Genomic DNA, 6,000 nt, shown 5'->3' with positions numbered 1-6,000 from the left:
TGGCCTCCTGGGAAGGGCAGCCCAGGCGATGACCAGGGAGCAAAGCACTGGACATTCCTGACAGATTCGGGACGTCGACCCCTCATCACTTGTGTGGTTCACATGTACTCGCTCCAGTCCATAGAGGCGGCCTTGCATTTTGTTGGTGGTTCTGTTTGCTGTGCAGAAGCCTTTAGTTTGATGTCGTCCTGCTTGCTTCTTTGTTTCATTTATTTATTTTTGCTTTTTTCAAAGAGCAAATGTTAGGACTGTTTGCAGAATCCTTCAAATACGTGTTGTCTGTTACAAAGTGGGAACATTCAACTTCAAAGCACCTCGGGCTGCTGTTATGAATCAGGAAACTGATTATTTCCCCCCAGTAGATGCAAGACCATGAATAATCGCCTATGAATAATTCTCATTATGTAGTCGAGTGGTTAGGGGACAAACTCAATGTATGGTGAACAGACAACAGAAAATTTACACTTCTTTACAATGTCCTTTGTGCTTTGGAATATTAGCTTGTTTATTGTTCTCTAGGTCAGCCTGAGAAAGGAAGTGTATGATAGTGGAACGAGCGTATCTGTGTTTCGTGGCTTTTAGAGATGAAGACACGTGTGACTTCCCCAGCCCGGCCCGCTCAGCAGGTACAGAAAACCGGGAATTCCATCCACACAGCTGCAAGACCACATTGCAACCGCGGAACCGGTCTTCTGTGCCTGCTGAGCAGGCCGGGCTGGGGAAGTCACACGTGGCTTTCCTGACTTTAGATTTCACAGTTTCAGGCAAATTTCTAAGAATATGGTTTCATCTGAAAGATTTAGAATGCGATATTTTTGTTATTTTAGAAATAATGGGCACATATCTGTTTTTATACATAGTATCTGCAGCATAACCTCTGTCGTATATACTAGCCTATCTCCAAACACGCGTTGTGTAGGGACATGCATATGAAGTCAGTGTTTTGCACACGATTCAAAATTTCTGTTTTACATCAATTGCATTTTTTTAACCTTGTAACCCCCTTGGCCCATTTCTCCTACCCCCCACTCCCACCCCGCCTCTGGCAACAACCGATCTGTTCTCTGCTTCGGTGAGTTTTATTACTACACATTTTTATTCCACATACGTACAAGTGAGATCATACTGTACCTGTCTGTCTCTGTCTGACTTATTTCATTTAGCGTAATGTCTTCTAGGCCCATCCATACTGTCACAAATGGTAAAATGTCATTCTTTGTATGGCTGAAAAATAATGTTCCGTTGTGTGTGTGTGTGTATAACGATTTCTTTATGCATTCATCCATCAGTGGACACTTACCATAGGTTGTTTCCATATCTTGGGTATTGTAAATAACTGCAGTGAACGTGGGGGTGCAGCTATCTTTTAGAGTTACTGTTTTTGTTCTTTTCAGAGAAATACCCAGAATTGGAATTAAAGAGTCATATGGTACTTCTACTTATTTATTTTTTCTTTTTAAAGAAGTTATTTGTTAAGGAAACTTCATACTGTTTTCCACAGTGCCTGCACCAGTTTACCTCCCACCAGCAGTGCACGGAGGGGTCCTTTTACTTCCCTTCCTTGCCCACACTTGTTAATAATAATTTTCTTGATAATATTTCTAACAGGTGTGAGGTGGTGTCTCATAGTGGTTTTGATTTGCATTTCCCTGATGATTAATGATGCTGAGCCATCTTTTCATGAACCTGTTCTCTTGGAAAAATGTCTTTTTAGATCCTCTGCCCATTTTTTAATTGGACTGTTTGATTTTTTTTTGTTGAGTTGTATGAGCACTTTTTATATTTTGAATAATAGCCCTTTATCATACATGTGATTTGCAAATATTTTCTCCCATTCAGTAGGTTTCTTTTTCCTTTTGTTGATTGTTTCTTTTGCTGTGCAGAAGCTTTGTAGTATGATGTGGTCTCACTTACTTATTTTTGCTTTTACATTTGGTGTCAGATTCAAAACATTATCGCCAAGACTGATGCCTAAGAGCTTACCACCTATGTTTTCTTCTAGGAGTTTTATGGTGTCGAGTCTTACGTTCAAGTCTTTAATCCAGTTTGAGTTAATTTTGCGTATGGTGTCAGAGGGTCGTCAAGTTTTGGGTTTTTTGCACGTGGCTGCCCAGTTTCCCCAGCATCACTTATTGAAGAGACTGTTCTTTCCCCATTGCATAGTCTGTGCTTCTTTGTTGTAAATTTAATGACCATGTATGCATGGTCTCATTTCTGGGCTCTGTTCTGTTTCATTGATCTGTGTTTCTTTTTATGCCACTACCATGCTGTTTTGATGACCGTAGCTTCGTAGTATAGTTCAAACCATGGAACATGGTGCCTCCAGCTTTGTTCTTCTAAAGATTCTTTAGGTAGTCAGGTGTTTTTGTGGTTCATTACAAATTTTAGTATTACTTTTTCTGTTTCTTTGAAAATGCCATTGGAATTTTGATAGGGATTGCATTGAATCTGTAGATTGCTTTAGGTGGATTGGATGTTTTAAACATATTGCTTCTTCCCATCCATGATCATGAAATACCTTTCCATTTTTTTGTATTGTCTTCTTCAATTTCTTTCATTAATGTCCTGCAGTTTTCAATACACAGGCCTTTCACCTCTTTCGTTTAATTGATTTCTAGGAATTTTATTCTTTTGGATGCAATTGTAAATGGGATTGTTTATTTCTGTTTCTGATAGTCTGTTATTAGTGTATAGAGATTCAACAGATTTTTGCATACTGAACTTTGTATTCTGCAACTTTACAGAATTAGGTGATTAGTTATGACAGTTTTTTTTGTGGAGTCTTCAGGGTTTTCTGTATATAATACCAAGTCATCTGCAAATAGTGACAGTTATACTTCATCCTTTACAGTTTGGATGCCTTTTCTTTCTTCTTCTTGCCTAACTGAGTGTGTAAAACATAAGTTAGTCTTAAATTTATCAGAACATACTCTGTGACTATGATAAGGACTTGTCACAACACATCTCTTTGCTTTCTAAGAATCTAGAGCAGCAGAAGCCACATACAAGCTCTCAAATTAGCAAACACATCAACTGTACTAATGTTATACATAAAGGAACTGTGGGAGAGAGGAAAAGCTCTCAGCTTTTCCCCGCTGAGTATGATGTTAGCTTTGTGTTAGTCATATATGGCTTTTATTATGTTCCCTATAGACTCACTTTGCTGAGAGTGTTATCATAAATAGATGTTGAATTTTGTCAAATGCTTTTTCTGCATCTATTGACATGACCATATGATTTTTATCCTTCATTTTGTTTATGCGGTGTATCACGTTAATTGATTTGTGGATACTAAACCAACCTTGCATCCCATGAAGAAATCCCACTGGATCATGCTGTGTGATCCTTTTACTATATTGTTGAAATCGGTTTGCTAATATTTTGTTGACGATTTTTGCATCTATGTTCATCAGGGGTATTGGCCTGTAATTTTCTGTGGCATCCTTAGTTTTGTTTTTTTGCTTTTTGGGTTTTTTTTTTTTTTCAAATCAGGTAAAGCCTGCCCCATAAAATGAGTTTGGAAGAGTTTTTCCCTCTTCTATGTTTTTAGAAGACCTTGAAAAGAACTGGTATTAATTCCTCTTTGGTGACTCACCACAGAAGCCGTCTAGTCCTGGACTTTTGGTCGCAGGGAGGCATTTTTATTACTGTGTCAGTCTCCATACTAGTGGTGGGTCTGCTCAGATTTTCTGTTTCATCACAATTCAGTTTGGAAGGTTATATGTTTCTAGGACTTTATCCATTTCTTCTAGGTTGTCCAGCTCGTTGACATATAATTGTTTGTAGTACTCTTTTAATCCTTTGTTTATCTGTGGCATCAGTTGTAATATCTCCTCTTTAATTTTGAGTATATTTATCTGACTCCTCTCCATTTCTTTCTTGTTGAGTCTAGCTAACGGCTTATCAATTTTTGTTTATCTCTTCAAAGAACTAGCTCTTAGTTTCATTGATCTTTTCTATGGTATTTTTAGTCTCTTGTTTATTTCTGCTCCAGTCTTTATTTCCTTTCTTGTACTAACTTTGGGCTTCCTGTGTTATTTTTCTATTTTTTGAGGTGTAAGTGTAGTAATTTGAGACTGTTTTTGTTTGAGGTAGGCATTTATCACTATGAACGTCCATTTTTGAACTGTTTTGCTGCATCCCACAAATTTTGATATATTTTCATTTTTGGATGTATCATTGGTGAATATCTTCTCCCATTCAGTAAGATGTCTTTACATTTTGTGGATGGCTTCCTTTGCTGTGGAAAACCCTTTTAGTTTGATGTAGTCCCGTTTGTTTATTTTTTTCTTTTGTTTCCTTTGCCCAGAGAGATATATCAGTAAAAATATTACTAAGGGTAATGTCTGAGAGTTTACTCCCTGTATTTTATTCTAGGAGTTTTATGCTTTCAGGTCTTACATTTAAGTCTTTAATCCATTTTGAGTTTATTCTTGTATGTGGCATAAGAAAGCAGTCCTGTTTCATTTTTTTGCATGTATCCAGTTTCCCAAGCACCATTTATTAAATAGACTGTCTTTACCCCATTGTAAATTCTTGCTTCCATTGTCATAGATTAAATGACCATATAGGCGTGGGTTTATTTCTGGGCTCTGTACTCTGTTCCATTGATCTATGTGTCTGTTTTTCTGCCAGTACCATGCTGTTTTGATGACTATAGCCTTGTAGTATAGTTTGATATCAGGTAGCGTGATACCTCCAACTTTGTTCTTCTTTCTCAGGATTTCCGTAGGTATTCGGGGTCTTTTATGGTTCCATATAAATATTAGCATTATTTGTTTTAATTCTGTGGAAAAAAATGCCATTGGTATTTTGACAGGGAGTGCATTGAATCTATAGTTTGCTTTGGGTAATGTGGACATGTTAACTATATGAATTCTTCCTATCCATGAGCATGGTGTATGTTTCCATTTATTTGCATCTTCTTTAATTTCTCTCTTCAGTGTCTTCTAATATTCTGAGCCAGAGGTCTTTTACTTCCTTGGTTAAATTTATTCCAAAATATTTTATTTTTTTGATGCATCTATAAATGGGACTGTTTTCTTAATATTTTTTTCTGCTATGATTGACATTTCTTCCTGTAATACTCCCAGCTCCTGACTCAGTCCAGAGCTGTTCCTCACAAGCACTCAAGGTGACCTGGCCCTCACCTGGATAGGTGCCTTTGAGAATTCCCCCTTCCTCTGTTACCGCTTTATCTTCTTGCTCACACTGGGAAGTCAAACTAGGCTTATCAACTTGATTCCCTATATATGGAGAAAAGACCCGATATAGGCAGACTAGTGAGATAACAAGTCCCCCATGAAGCCTAGGCCGACATTTCTGAAGGTGAGCAGGCTGATTTTTCGGAGCAGTGGAATGATAAATTCTAATACATGGAGTAACTCTGTTTCCCAAGGAAAAATGATGTGAGCATCCTCAGTCAGTACCCAGGGTGGTGGGACGATTGGCCTCAGGTGACCACGCCTGAGTTAGAATCCAGACTTCAACAGCCCAAAGCTTTTATCTGTGGAGAATATAAGTCAGGGAAAGGAACAGATTTTTACTTCATAGGGAAAACACAAGACAGCAAGACCTGTGAGGTTAGGGACCACATCTGTCTCCTTCAATACTATATTCTCCTGCTCAGCGCAGGTCCAGGAACAGAGAGGCACATAAGAAAGACTAGTGAGAGCTGATGTCGTCAAAAGTGAGAGAAGGGAACTCCAAAGTCCATTCCTTCACAAAAACAAGGAATAAAGTAGCAACCAGGAGCATGCTTAGTTGAGACAGACAGCTGAATCTGAACGAGAATTCTAGATCTGACCAACCTACCCTTCCAGAAATGGGAGATTGTCCATAGGATTATGGGTTGTAAACACTGTCCGTCTTTAGGATGTAGCATCCAGAATCCATGAATAACTCACGATACAATAGCAAAGAGCCACACCAAGTTTGCCCCCAAATGGGCAAAGGACTTGAATAGATATTGCCCCCGAGACATCCGAATAGACGGCAAGC

The sequence above is a fragment of the Rhinolophus ferrumequinum genome, chromosome 28 (assembly GCF_004115265.2).
Source record: "Rhinolophus ferrumequinum isolate MPI-CBG mRhiFer1 chromosome 28, mRhiFer1_v1.p, whole genome shotgun sequence".
NCBI lineage: Eukaryota > Metazoa > Chordata > Mammalia > Chiroptera > Rhinolophidae > Rhinolophus > Rhinolophus ferrumequinum.
This window is presented reverse-complemented; position numbering follows the sequence as displayed.